Consider the following 15,404-nt stretch of genomic DNA (forward strand, 5'->3'; position numbering starts at 1 on the left):
ACTTTTTGTGGTTTATATGTGAATTTAGAAGTAGGAGTGACAGTCAGCGCCATCTATAAGCCAAAGAACGAGTGTGAAAACACTCTTATTTGCATGTTTGGCGTCACGTAGCACGTGAACCTATTATGAGCGGGCAGCTGATTAATTGTCTCTCTTATACAACCTAAACACACCAAGTCTGCCACTACAAGACCCTAGTTCAATGAAATAAGGGAGAGAAGTGTATACCTAAGGGCTCGTATTTCCGTGTTTTAACACAATATTAATGAGATATAACAGACAGTAATGCCAAGGAATGTACAGGGGAAGTTATTAGAACCAATGGAATGTAAATAAGAAGAAAGAATAAAGAAAAGTGGATGAGAAAATTACCAGCTGTGAGCAGGAATCGAACCTACGACCTTCGAATAACGCGTTCGATGCTCTAACCACTGAGCAATCACAGCGGCCGTCCCTCCATCCACTTTTTGGGGTTTATATGTGAATTTAGAAGTAGGAGTGACAGTCAGCGCCATCTATAAGCCAAACAACGAGTGTGAAAACACTCTTATTCGCATGTTTGGCGTCACGTAGCACGTGAACTTATTATGAGCGGGCAGCTGATTAATTGTCCCTCTTATACAACCTAAACACACCAAGTCTGCCAGTACAAGACCTTCGTTCCATGAAATAAGGGAGAGAAGTGTATACCTAAGGGCTCGTATTTCCGTGTTTTAACACAATATTAATTAGATATAACAGACAGTAATGCCAAGGAATGTACAGGGGAAGTTATTAGAACCAATGAAATGTAAATAAGAAGAAAGAAGAAAGAAAAGTGGATGAAAAAATTACCAGCTGTGAGCAGGAATCGAACCTACGACCTTCGAATAATGCGTTCGATGCTCTAACCACTGAGCTATCACAGCGGCCGTCCCTCCATCCACTTTTCGGGGTTTATATGTGAATTTAGAAGTAGGAGTGACAGTCAGCGCCATCTATAAGCCAACAACGAGTGTGAAAACACTCTTATTCGCATGTTTGGCGTCACGTAGCACGTGAACCTATTATGAGCGGGCAGCTGATTAATTGTCCCTCCTATACAACCTAAACACACCAAGTCTGCCAGTACGAGACCCTCGTTCAATGAAATAAGGGAGAGAAGTGTATACCTAAGGGCTCGTATTTCCGTGTTTTAACACAATATTAATGAGATATAACAGACAGTAATGCCAAGGAATGTACAGGGGAAGTTATTAGAACCAATGGAATGTAAATAAGAAGAAAGAATAAAGAAAAGTGGATGAAAAAATTACCAGCTGTGAGCAGGAATCGAACCAACGACCTTCGAATAACGCGTTCGATGCTCTAACCACTGAGCAATCACAGCGGCCGTCCCTCCATCCACTTTTTGGGGTTTATATGTGAATTTAGAAGTAGGAGTGACAGTCAGCGCCATCTATAAGCCAGACAACGAGTGTGAAAACACTCTTATTCCCATGTTTGGCGTCACGTAGCACGTGAACTTATCATGAGCGGGCAGCTGATTAATTGTCCCTCTTATACAACCTAAACACACCAAGTCTGCCAGTACAAGGCCCTCGTTCAATGAAATAAGGGAGAGAAGTGCATACCTAAGGGCTTGTATTTCCGTGTTTTAACACAATATTAATGAGATATAACAGACAGTAATGCCAAAGAATGTACAGGGGAAGTTATTAGAACCAATGAAATGTAAATAAGAAGAAAGAAGAAAGAAAAGCGGATGAAAAAATTACCAGCTGTGAGCAGGAATCGAACCTACGACTTTCGAATAACGCGTTCGACTCTCTAACCACTGAGCAATCACAGCGGCCGTCCCTCCATCCACTTTTTGTGGTTTATATGTGAATTTAGAAGTAGGAGTGACAGTCAGCGCCATCTATAAGCCAAAGAACGAGTGTGAAAACACTCTTATTTGCATGTTTGGCGTCACGTAGCACGTGAACCTATTATGAGCGGGCAGCTGATTAATTGTCTCTCTTATACAACCTAAACACACCAAGTCTGCCACTACAAGACCCTAGTTCAATGAAATAAGGGAGAGAAGTGTATACCTAAGGGCTCGTATTTCCGTGTTTTAACACAATATTAATGAGATATAACAGACAGTAATGCCAAGGAATGTACAGGGGAAGTTATTAGAACCAATGGAATGTAAATAAGAAGAAAGAATAAAGAAAAGTGGATGAGAAAATTACCAGCTGTGAGCAGGAATCGAACCTACGACCTTCGAATAACGCGTTCGATGCTCTAACCACTGAGCAATCACAGCGGCCGTCCCTCCATCCACTTTTTGGGGTTTATATGTGAATTTAGAAGTAGGAGTGACAGTCAGCGCCATCTATAAGCCAAACAACGAGTGTGAAAACACTCTTATTCGCATGTTTGGCGTCACGTAGCACGTGAACTTATTATGAGCGGGCAGCTGATTAATTGTCCCTCTTATACAACCTAAACACACCAAGTCTGCCAGTACAAGACCTTCGTTCCATGAAATAAGGGAGAGAAGTGTATACCTAAGGGCTCGTATTTCCGTGTTTTAACACAATATTAATTAGATATAACAGACAGTAATGCCAAGGAATGTACAGGGGAAGTTATTAGAACCAATGAAATGTAAATAAGAAGAAAGAAGAAAGAAAAGTGGATGAAAAAATTACCAGCTGTGAGCAGGAATCGAACCTACGACCTTCGAATAATGCGTTCGATGCTCTAACCACTGAGCTATCACAGCGGCCGTCCCTCCATCCACTTTTCGGGGTTTATATGTGAATTTAGAAGTAGGAGTGACAGTCAGCGCCATCTATAAGCCAACAACGAGTGTGAAAACACTCTTATTCGCATGTTTGGCGTCACGTAGCACGTGAACCTATTATGAGCGGGCAGCTGATTAATTGTCCCTCCTATACAACCTAAACACACCAAGTCTGCCAGTACGAGACCCTCGTTCAATGAAATAAGGGAGAGAAGTGTATACCTAAGGGCTCGTATTTCCGTGTTTTAACACAATATTAATGAGATATAACAGACAGTAATGCCAAGGAATGTACAGGGGAAGTTATTAGAACCAATGGAATGTAAATAAGAAGAAAGAATAAAGAAAAGTGGATGAAAAAATTACCAGCTGTGAGCAGGAATCGAACCAACGACCTTCGAATAACGCGTTCGATGCTCTAACCACTGAGCAATCACAGCGGCCGTCCCTCCATCCACTTTTTGGGGTTTATATGTGAATTTAGAAGTAGGAGTGACAGTCAGCGCCATCTATAAGCCAAACAACGAGTGTGAAAACACTCTTATTCGCATGTTTGGCGTCACGTAGCACGTGAACTTATTATGAGCGGCAGCTGAATAATTGTCTCTCTTATACAACCTAAACACACCAAGTCTGCCACTACGAGACCCTCGTTCAATGAAATAAGGCCGAGAAGTGTATACCTAAGGGCTCGTATTTCCGTGTTTTAACACAATAATAATGAGATATAACAGACAGTAATGCCAAAGAATGTACAGGGGAAGTTATTAGAACCAATGGAATGTAAATAAGAAGAACAAAGAAAGAAAAGCGGATGAAAAAATTACCAGCTGTGAGCAGGAATCGAACCTACGACCTTCGAATAACGCGTTCGATGCTCTAACCACTGAGCAATCACAGCGGCCGTCCCTCCATCCACTTTTTGGGGTTTATATGTGAATTTAGAAGTAGGAGTGACAGTCAGCGCCATCTATAAGCCAAAGAACGAGTGTGAAAACACTCTTATTTGCATGTTTGGCGTCACGTAGCACGTGAACTTATTATGAGCGGGCAGCTGATTAATTGTCTCTCTTATACAACCTAAACACACCAAGTCTGCCACTACAAGACCCTCGTTCAATGAAATAAGGGAGAGAAGTGTATACCTAAGGGCTCGTATTTCCGTGTTTTAACACAATAATAATAAGATATAACAGACAGTAATGCCAAGGAATGTACAGGGGAAGTTATTAGAACCAATGGAATGTAAATAAGAAGAAAGAAGAAAGAAAAGTGGATGAAAAAATTACCAGCTGTGAGCAAGAATCAAATCTACGACCTTCGAATAACGCGTTCGATGCTCTAACCACTGAGCTATCACAGCGGCCGTCCCTCCATCTACTTTTTGGGGTTTATATGTGAATTTAGAAGTAGGAGTGACAGTCAGTGCCATTTAAAGCCAAACAACGAGTGTGAAAACACTCTTATTTACATGTTTGGCGTCACGTAGCACGTGAACTTATTATGAGCGAGCGGTAAATAATTGTCCCTCTTATACAACCTAAACACACCAAGTCTGCCAGTACGAGACCCTCGTTCAATGAAATAAGGGAGAGAAGTGTATACCTAAGGGCTCGTATTTCCGTGTTTTAACACAATATTAATGAGATATAACAGGCAGTAATGCCAAGGAATGTACAGGGGAAGTTATTAGAACCAATGGAATGTAAATAAGAAGAAAGAATAAAGAAAAGTGAATGAAAAAATTACCAGCTGTGAGCAGGAATCGAACCTACGACTTTCGAATAACGCGTTCGATGCTCTAACCACTGAGCAATCACAGCGGCCATCCCTCCATCCACTTTTTGGGGTTTATATGTGAATTTAGAAGTAGGAGTGACAGTCAGCGCCATCTATAAGCCAAACAACGAGTGTGAAAACACTCTTATCCGCATGTTTGGCGTCACGTAGCACGTGACCCTATTATGAGCGGGCAGCTGATTAATTGTCTCTCTTATACAACCTAAACACACCAAGTCTGCCACTACGAGACCCTGGTTCAATGAAATAAGGGAGAGAAGTGTATACCTAAGGGCTCGTATTTCCGTGTTTCAACACAATAATATTGAGATATAACAGACAGTAATGCCAAGGAATGTACAGGAGAAGTTATTAGAACCAATGGAATGTAAATAAAAAGAAAGAAGAAAGAAAAGTGGATGAAAAAATTACCAGCTGTGAGCAAGAATCGAACCTACGACCTTCGAATAACGCGTTCGATGCTCTAACCACTGAGCTATCACAGCGGCCGTCCCTCCATCTACTTTTTGGGGTTTATATGTGAATTTAGAAGTAGGAGTGACAGTCAGTGCCATCTAAAAGCCAAACAACGAGTGTGAAAACACTCTTATTCGCATGTTTGGCGTCACGTAGCACGTGAACTTATTATGAGCGGGCAGCTGATTAATTGTCCCTCTTATACAACCTAAACACACCAAGTCTGCCAGTACGAGACCCTCGTTCAATGAAATAAGGGAGAGAAGTGTATACCTAAGGGCTCGTATTTCCGTGTTTTAACACAATATTAATCAGATATAACAGACAGTAATGCCAAGGAATGTACAGGGGAAGTTATTAGAACCAATGGAATGTAAATAAGAAGAAAGAATAAAGAAAAGTGGATGAAAAAATTACCAGCTGTGAGCAGGAATCGAACCTACGACCTTCGAATAACGCGTTCGATGCTCTAACCACTGAGGTATCACAGCGGTCGTCCCTCCATCCACTTTTTGGGGTTTATATGTGAATTTAGAAATAGGAGTGACAGTCAGCGCCATCTATAGGCCAAACAACGAGTGTGAAAACACTCTTATTCGCATGTTTGGCGTCACGTAGCACGTGAACTTATCATGAGCGGGCAGCTGATTAATTGTCCCTCTTATACAAGCTAAACACACCAAGTCTGCCAGTACGAGACCCTCGTTCAATGAAATAAGGGAGAGAAGTGTATACCTAAGGGCTCGAATTTCCGTGTTTTAACACAATATTAATGAGATATAACAGACAGTTATGCCAAAGAATGTACAGGGGAAGTTATTAGAACCAATGGAATGTGAATAAGAAGAAAGAAGAAAGAAAAGCGGATGAACAAATTACCTTCTGTCAGCAGGAATTGAACCTACGACCTTCGAATAACGCGTTCGATGCTCTAACCACTGAGCAATCACAGCGGCCGTCCCTCCATCCACTTTTTGGGATTAATTTGTGAATTTAGAAGTAGGAGTGACAGTCAGCGCCATCTATAAGCCAAACAACGAGTGTGAAAACACTCTTATTCGCATGTTTGGCGTCACGTGAACTTATTATGAGCGGGCAGCTGATTAATTGTCTCTCTTATACAACCTAAACACACCAAGTCTGCCACTACGAGACCCTCGTTCAATGAAATAAGGCAGAGAAGTGTATACCTAAGGGCTTGTATTTCCGTGTTTTAACACAATATTAATGAGATATAACAGACAGTAATGCCAAAGAATGTACAGGGGAAGTTATTAGAACCAATGGAATGTAAATAAGAAGAAAGAAGAAAGAAAAGCGGATGAAAAAATTACCAGCTGTGAGCAGGAATCGAACCTACGACCTTCGAATAACGCGTTCGATGCTCTAACCACTGAGCAATCACGGCGACCGTCCCTCCATCCACTTTTTAGGGTTTATATGTGAATTTAGAAGTAGGAGTGACAGTCAGCGCCATCTATAAGCCAAACAACGAGTGTGAAAAGACTCTTATTCGCATGTTTGGCGTCACGTAGCACGTGAACTTATTATGAGCGGGCAGCTGATTAATTGTCTCTCTTATACAACCTAAACACACCAAGTCTGCCACTACGAGACCCTCGTTCAATGAAATAAGGCAGAGAAGTGTATACCTAAGGGCTTGTATTTCCGTGTTTTAACAAAATATTAATGAGATATAACAGACAGTAATGCCAAAGAATGTACAGGGGAAGTTATTAGAACCAATGGATTGTAAATAAGAAGAAAGAAGAAAGAAAAGCGGATGAAAAAATTACCAGCTGTGAGCAGGAATCGAACCTACGACCTTCGAATAACGCGTTCGATGCTCTAACCACTGAGCAATCACAGCGGCCGTCCCTCCATCCACTTTTTGGGGTTTATATGTGAATTTAGAAGTAGGAGTGACAGTCAGCGCCATCTATAAGCCAAAGAACGAGTGTGAAAACACTCTTATTTACATGTTTGGCGTCACGTAGCACGTGAACTTATTATGAGCGGGCAGCTGATTAATTGTCTCTCTTATACAACCTAAACACACCAAGTCTGCCACTACAAGACCCTCGTTCAATGAAATAAGGGAGAGAAGTGTATACCTAAGGGCTCGTATTTCCGTGTTTTAACACAATATTAATGAGATATAACAGACAGTAATGCCAAGGAATGTACAGGGGAAGTTATTAGAACCAATGGAATGTAAATAATAAGAGAGAATAAAGAAAAGTGGATGAAAAAATTACCAGCTGTGAGCAGGAATCGAACCTACGACCTTCGAATAACGCGTTCGATGCTCTAACCACTGAGCAATCACAGCGGCCGTCCCTCCATCCACTTTTTGGGGTTTATATGTGAATTTAGAAGTAGAAGTGACAGTCAGCGCCATCTATAAGCCAAACAACGAGTGTGAAAACACTCTTATCCGCATGTTTGGCGTCACGTAGCACGTGAACCTATTATGAGCGGGCAGCTGATTAATTGTCTCTCTTATACAACCTAAACACACCAAGTCTGCCACTACGAGACCCTGGTTCAATGAAATAAGAGAGAGAAGTGTATACCTAAGGGCTCGTATTTCCGTGTTTCAACACAATAATATTGAGATATAACAGACAGTAATGCCAAGGAATGTACAGGAGAAGTTATTAGAACCAATGGAATGTAAATAAAAAGAAAGAAGAAAGAAAAGTGGATGAAAAAATTACCAGCTGTGAGCAAGAATCGAACCTACGACCTTCGAATAACGCGTTCGATGCTCTAACCACTGAGCTATCACAGCGGCCGTCCCTCCATCTACTTTTTGGGGTTTATATGTGAATTTAGAAGTAGGAGTGACAGTCAGTGCCATCTAAAAGCCAAACAACGAGTGTGAAAACACTCTTATTCGCATGTTTGGCGTCACGTAGCACGTGAACTTATTATGAGCGGGCAGCTGATTAATTGTCCCTCTTATACAACCTAAACACACCAAGTCTGCCAGTACGAGACCCTCGTTCAATGAAATAAGGGAGAGAAGTGTATACCTAAGGGCTCGTATTTCCGTGTTTTAACACAATATTAATCAGATATAACAGACAGTAATGCCAAGGAATGTACAGGGGAAGTTATTAGAACCAATGGAATGTAAATAAGAAGAAAGAATAAAGAAAAGTGGATGAAAAAATTACCAGCTGTGAGCAGGAATCGAACCTACGACCTTCGAATAACGCGTTCGATGCTCTAACCACTGAGGTATCACAGCGGTCGTCCCTCCATCCACTTTTTGGGGTTTATATGTGAATTTAGAAATAGGAGTGACAGTCAGCGCCATCTATATGCCAAACAACGAGTGTGAAAACACTCTTATTCGCATGTTTGGCGTCACGTAGCACGTGAACTTATCATGAGCGGGCAGCTGATTAATTGTCCCTCTTATACAAGCTAAACACACCAAGTCTGCCAGTACGAGACCCTCGTTCAATGAAATAAGGGAGAGAAGTGTATACCTAAGGGCTCGAATTTCCGTGTTTTAACACAATATTAATGAGATACAACAGACAGTTATGCCAAAGAATGTACAGGGGAAGTTATTAGAACCAATGGAATGTGAATAAGAAGAAAGAAGAAAGAAAAGCGGATGAAAAAATTACCAGCTGTCAGCAGGAATTGAACCTACGACCTTCGAATAACGCGTTCGATGCTCTAACCACTGAGCAATCACAGCGGCCGTCCCTCCATCCACTTTTTGGGATTAATTTGTGAATTTAGAAGTAGGAGTGACAGTCAGCGCCATCTATAAGCCAAACAACGAGTGTGAAAACACTCTTATTCGCATGTTTGGCGTTACGTAGCACGTGAACTTATTATGAGCGGGCAGCTGATTAATTGTCCCTCTTATACAACCTAAACACACCAAGTCTGCCAGTACGAGACCCTCGTTCAATGAAATAAGGGAGAGAAGTGTATACCTAAGGGCTCGTATTTCCGTGTTTTAACACAATAATAATAAGATATAACAGACAGTATTGCCAAGGAATGTACAGGGGAAGTTATTAGAACCAATGGAATGTAAATAAGAAGAAAGAAGAAAGAAAAGTGGATGAAAAAATTACCAGCTGTGAGCAAGAATCAAATCTAGGACCTTCGAATAACGCGTTCGATGCTCTAACCACTGAGCTATCACAGCGGCCGTCTCTCCATCTACTTTTTGGGGTTTATATGTGAATTTAGAAGTAGGAGTGACAGTCAGTGCCATTTAAAGCCAAACAACGAGTGTGAAAACACTCTTATTTACATGTTTGGCGTCACGTAGCACGTGAACTTATTATGAGCGAGCGGTAAATAATTGTCCCTCTTATACAACCTAAACACACCAAGTCTGCCAGTACGAGACCCTCGTTCAATGAAATAAGGGAGAGAAGTGTATACCTAAGGGCTCGTATTTCCGTGTTTCAACACAATAATATTGAGATATAACAGACAGTAATGCCAAGGAATGTACAGGAGAAGTTATTAGAACCAATGGAATGTAAATAAGAAGAAAGAAGAAAGAAAAGTGGATGAAAAAATTACCAGCTGTGAGCAAGAATCGAACCTACGACCTTCGAATAACGCTTTCGATGCTCTAACCACTGAGCTATCACAGCGGCCGTCCCTCCATCTACTTTTTGGGGTTTATATGTGAATTTAGAAGTAGGAGTGACAGTCAGTGCCATTTAAAGCCAAACAACGAGTGTGAAAACACTCTTATTTACATGTTTGGCGTCACGTAGCACGCGAACTTATTATGAGCGAGCGGTAAGTAATTGTCCCTCTTATACAACCTAAACACACCAAGTCTGCCAGTACGAGACCCTCGTTCAATGAAATAAGGGAGAGAAGTGTATACCTAAGGGCTCGTATTTCCGTGTTTTAACACAATATTAATGAGATATAACAGGCAGTAATGCCAAGGAATGTACAGGGGAAGTTATTAGAACCAATCTAATGTAAATAAGAAGAAAGAATAAAGAAAAGTGGATGAAAAAATTACCAGCTGTGAGCAGGAATCGAACCTACGACCTTTGAATAACGCGTTCGATGCTCTAACCACTGAGCAATCACAGCGGCCGTCCCTCCATCCACTTTTTGGGGTTTATATGTGAATTTAGAAGTAGGAGTGACAGTCAGCGCCATCTATAAGCCAAACAACGAGTGTGAAAACACTCTTATCCGCATGTTTGGCGTCACGTAGCACGTGAACCTATTATGAGCGGGCAGCTGATTAATTGTCTCTCTTATACAACCTAAACACACCAAGTCTGCCACTACGAGACCCTGGTTCAATGAAATAAGGGAGAGAAGTGTATACCTAAGGGCTCGTATTTCCGTGTTTCAACACAATAATATTGAGATATAACAGACAGTAATGCCAAGGAATGTACAGGAGAAGTTATTAGAACCAATGGAATGTAAATAAGAAGAAAGAAGAAAGAAAAGTGGATGAAAAAATTACCAGCTGTGAGCAAGAATCGAACCTACGACCTTCGAATAACGCTTTCGATGCTCTAACCACTGAGCTATCACAGCGGCCGTCCCTCCATCTACTTTTTGGGGTTTATATGTGAATTTAGAAGTAGGAGTGACAGTCAGTGCCATCTAAAAGCCAAACAACGAGTGTGAAAACACTCTTATTCGCATGTTTGGCGTCACGTAGCACGTGAACTTATTATGAGCGGGCAGCTGATTAATTGTCCCTCTTATACAACCTAAACACACCAAGTCTGCCAGTACGAGACCCTCGTTCAATGAAATAAGGGAGAGAAGTGTATACCTAAGGGCTCGTATTTCCGTGTTTTAACACAATATTAATCAGATATAACAGATAGTAATGCCAAGGAATGTACAGGGGAAGTTATTAGAACCAATGGAATGTAAATAAGAAGAAAGAATAAAGAAAAGTGGATGAAAAAATTACCAGCTGTGAGCAGGAATCGAACCTACGACCTTCGAATAACGCGTTCGATGCTCTAACCACTGAGGTATCACAGCGGTCGTCCCTCCATCCACTTTTTGGGGTTTATATGTGAATTTAGAAATAGGAGTGACAGTCAGCGCCATCTATAGGCCAAACAACGAGTGTGAAAACACTCTTATTCGCATGTTTGGCGTCACGTAGCACGTGAACTTATCATGAGCGGGCAGCTGATTAATTGTCCCTCTTATACAAGCTAAACACACCAAGTCTGCCAGTACGAGACCCTCGTTCAATGAAATAAGGGAGAGAAGTGTATACCTAAGGGCTCGAATTTCCGTGTTTTAACACAATATTAATGAGATATAACAGACAGTTATGCCAAAGAATGTACAGGGGAAGTTATTAGAACCAATGGAATGTGAATAAGAAGAAAGAAGAAAGAAAAGCGGATGAAAAAATTACCAGCTGTCAGCAGGAATTGAACCTACGACCTTCGAATAACGCGTTCGATGCTCTAACCACTGAGCAATCACAGCGGCCGTCCCTCCATCCACTTTTTGGGATTAATTTGTGAATTTAGAAGTAGGAGTGACAGTCAGCGCCATCTATAAGCCAAACAACGAGTGTGAAAACACTCTTATTCGCATGTTTGGCGTCACGTAGCACGTGAACTTATCATGAGCGGGCAGCTGATTAATTGTCCCTCTTATACAACCTAAACACACCAAGTCTGCCAGTACAAGGCCCTCGTTCAATGAAATAAGGGAGAGAAGTGCATACCTAAGGGCTTGTATTTCCGTGTTTTAACACAATATTAATGAGATATAACAGACAGTAATGCCAAAGAATGTACAGGGGAAGTTATTAGAACCAATGAAATGTAAATAAGAAGAAAGAAGAAAGAAAAGCGGATGAAAAAATTACCAGCTGTGAGCAGGAATCGAACCTACGACTTTCGAATAACGCGTTCGACTCTCTAACCACTGAGCAATCACAGCGGCCGTCCCTCCATCCACTTTTTGTGGTTTATATGTGAATTTAGAAGTAGGAGTGACAGTCAGCGCCATCTATAAGCCAAAGAACGAGTGTGAAAACACTCTTATTTGCATGTTTGGCGTCACGTAGCACGTGAACCTATTATGAGCGGGCAGCTGATTAATTGTCTCTCTTATACAACCTAAACACACCAAGTCTGCCACTACAAGACCCTAGTTCAATGAAATAAGGGAGAGAAGTGTATACCTAAGGGCTCGTATTTCCGTGTTTTAACACAATATTAATGAGATATAACAGACAGTAATGCCAAGGAATGTACAGGGGAAGTTATTAGAACCAATGGAATGTAAATAAGAAGAAAGAATAAAGAAAAGTGGATGAGAAAATTACCAGCTGTGAGCAGGAATCGAACCTACGACCTTCGAATAACGCGTTCGATGCTCTAACCACTGAGCAATCACAGCGGCCGTCCCTCCATCCACTTTTTGGGGTTTATATGTGAATTTAGAAGTAGGAGTGACAGTCAGCGCCATCTATAAGCCAAACAACGAGTGTGAAAACACTCTTATTCGCATGTTTGGCGTCACGTAGCACGTGAACTTATTATGAGCGGGCAGCTGATTAATTGTCCCTCTTATACAACCTAAACACACCAAGTCTGCCAGTACAAGACCTTCGTTCCATGAAATAAGGGAGAGAAGTGTATACCTAAGGGCTCGTATTTCCGTGTTTTAACACAATATTAATTAGATATAACAGACAGTAATGCCAAGGAATGTACAGGGGAAGTTATTAGAACCAATGAAATGTAAATAAGAAGAAAGAAGAAAGAAAAGTGGATGAAAAAATTACCAGCTGTGAGCAGGAATCGAACCTACGACCTTCGAATAATGCGTTCGATGCTCTAACCACTGAGCTATCACAGCGGCCGTCCCTCCATCCACTTTTCGGGGTTTATATGTGAATTTAGAAGTAGGAGTGACAGTCAGCGCCATCTATAAGCCAACAACGAGTGTGAAAACACTCTTATTCGCATGTTTGGCGTCACGTAGCACGTGAACCTATTATGAGCGGGCAGCTGATTAATTGTCCCTCCTATACAACCTAAACACACCAAGTCTGCCAGTACGAGACCCTCGTTCAATGAAATAAGGGAGAGAAGTGTATACCTAAGGGCTCGTATTTCCGTGTTTTAACACAATATTAATGAGATATAACAGACAGTAATGCCAAGGAATGTACAGGGGAAGTTATTAGAACCAATGGAATGTAAATAAGAAGAAAGAATAAAGAAAAGTGGATGAAAAAATTACCAGCTGTGAGCAGGAATCGAACCAACGACCTTCGAATAACGCGTTCGATGCTCTAACCACTGAGCAATCACAGCGGCCGTCCCTCCATCCACTTTTTGGGGTTTATATGTGAATTTAGAAGTAGGAGTGACAGTCAGCGCCATCTATAAGCCAGACAACGAGTGTGAAAACACTCTTATTCCCATGTTTGGCGTCACGTAGCACGTGAACTTATCATGAGCGGGCAGCTGATTAATTGTCCCTCTTATACAACCTAAACACACCAAGTCTGCCAGTACAAGGCCCTCGTTCAATGAAATAAGGGAGAGAAGTGCATACCTAAGGGCTTGTATTTCCGTGTTTTAACACAATATTAATGAGATATAACAGACAGTAATGCCAAAGAATGTACAGGGGAAGTTATTAGAACCAATGAAATGTAAATAAGAAGAAAGAAGAAAGAAAAGCGGATGAAAAAATTACCAGCTGTGAGCAGGAATCGAACCTACGACTTTCGAATAACGCGTTCGACTCTCTAACCACTGAGCAATCACAGCGGCCGTCCCTCCATCCACTTTTTGTGGTTTATATGTGAATTTAGAAGTAGGAGTGACAGTCAGCGCCATCTATAAGCCAAAGAACGAGTGTGAAAACACTCTTATTTGCATGTTTGGCGTCACGTAGCACGTGAACCTATTATGAGCGGGCAGCTGATTAATTGTCTCTCTTATACAACCTAAACACACCAAGTCTGCCACTACAAGACCCTAGTTCAATGAAATAAGGGAGAGAAGTGTATACCTAAGGGCTCGTATTTCCGTGTTTTAACACAATATTAATGAGATATAACAGACAGTAATGCCAAGGAATGTACAGGGGAAGTTATTAGAACCAATGGAATGTAAATAAGAAGAAAGAATAAAGAAAAGTGGATGAGAAAATTACCAGCTGTGAGCAGGAATCGAACCTACGACCTTCGAATAACGCGTTCGATGCTCTAACCACTGAGCAATCACAGCGGCCGTCCCTCCATCCACTTTTTGGGGTTTATATGTGAATTTAGAAGTAGGAGTGACAGTCAGCGCCATCTATAAGCCAAACAACGAGTGTGAAAACACTCTTATTCGCATGTTTGGCGTCACGTAGCACGTGAACTTATTATGAGCGGGCAGCTGATTAATTGTCCCTCTTATACAACCTAAACACACCAAGTCTGCCAGTACAAGACCTTCGTTCCATGAAATAAGGGAGAGAAGTGTATACCTAAGGGCTCGTATTTCCGTGTTTTAACACAATATTAATTAGATATAACAGACAGTAATGCCAAGGAATGTACAGGGGAAGTTATTAGAACCAATGAAATGTAAATAAGAAGAAAGAAGAAAGAAAAGTGGATGAAAAAATTACCAGCTGTGAGCAGGAATCGAACCTACGACCTTCGAATAATGCGTTCGATGCTCTAACCACTGAGCTATCACAGCGGCCGTCCCTCCATCCACTTTTCGGGGTTTATATGTGAATTTAGAAGTAGGAGTGACAGTCAGCGCCATCTATAAGCCAACAACGAGTGTGAAAACACTCTTATTCGCATGTTTGGCGTCACGTAGCACGTGAACCTATTATGAGCGGGCAGCTGATTAATTGTCCCTCCTATACAACCTAAACACACCAAGTCTGCCAGTACGAGACCCTCGTTCAATGAAATAAGGGAGAGAAGTGTATACCTAAGGGCTCGTATTTCCGTGTTTTAACACAATATTAATGAGATATAACAGACAGTAATGCCAAGGAATGTACAGGGGAAGTTATTAGAACCAATGGAATGTAAATAAGAAGAAAGAATAAAGAAAAGTGGATGAAAAAATTACCAGCTGTGAGCAGGAATCGAACCAACGACCTTCGAATAACGCGTTCGATGCTCTAACCACTGAGCAATCACAGCGGCCGTCCCTCCATCCACTTTTTGGGGTTTATATGTGAATTTAGAAGTAGGAGTGACAGTCAGCGCCATCTATAAGCCAAACAACGAGTGTGAAAACACTCTTATTCGCATGTTTGGCGTCACGTAGCACGTGAACTTATTATGAGCGGCAGCTGAATAATTGTCTCTCTTATACAACCTAAACACACCAAG

At 41.4% G+C, this 15,404-nt stretch overlaps 4 non-coding genes across 4 annotated transcripts; all 4 read right to left on the minus strand.

Annotated features, from left to right (window-relative positions):
• Positions 1-835: 835 nt before the first annotated feature.
• TRNAM-CAU (transfer RNA methionine (anticodon CAU)) lies at positions 836-908 on the minus strand. The gene has a single exon. It is a non-coding gene; the product is annotated as a tRNA-Met (tRNA).
• Positions 909-2,682: 1,774 nt separating this feature from the next.
• TRNAM-CAU (transfer RNA methionine (anticodon CAU)) lies at positions 2,683-2,755 on the minus strand. Its single transcript has one exon. It is a non-coding gene; the product is annotated as a tRNA-Met (tRNA).
• A 10,076-nt stretch (positions 2,756-12,831) lies between these two features.
• TRNAM-CAU (transfer RNA methionine (anticodon CAU)) lies at positions 12,832-12,904 on the minus strand. The gene has a single exon. It is a non-coding gene; the product is annotated as a tRNA-Met (tRNA).
• A 1,774-nt stretch (positions 12,905-14,678) lies between these two features.
• TRNAM-CAU (transfer RNA methionine (anticodon CAU)) lies at positions 14,679-14,751 on the minus strand. Its single transcript has one exon. It is a non-coding gene; the product is annotated as a tRNA-Met (tRNA).
• Between the last annotated feature and the right edge of the window lie 653 nt (positions 14,752-15,404).

Source organism: Rhipicephalus microplus, chromosome 7 (assembly GCF_043290135.1).
Source record: "Rhipicephalus microplus isolate Deutch F79 chromosome 7, USDA_Rmic, whole genome shotgun sequence".
NCBI classification, from domain to species: Eukaryota; Metazoa; Arthropoda; class Arachnida; order Ixodida; family Ixodidae; genus Rhipicephalus; species Rhipicephalus microplus.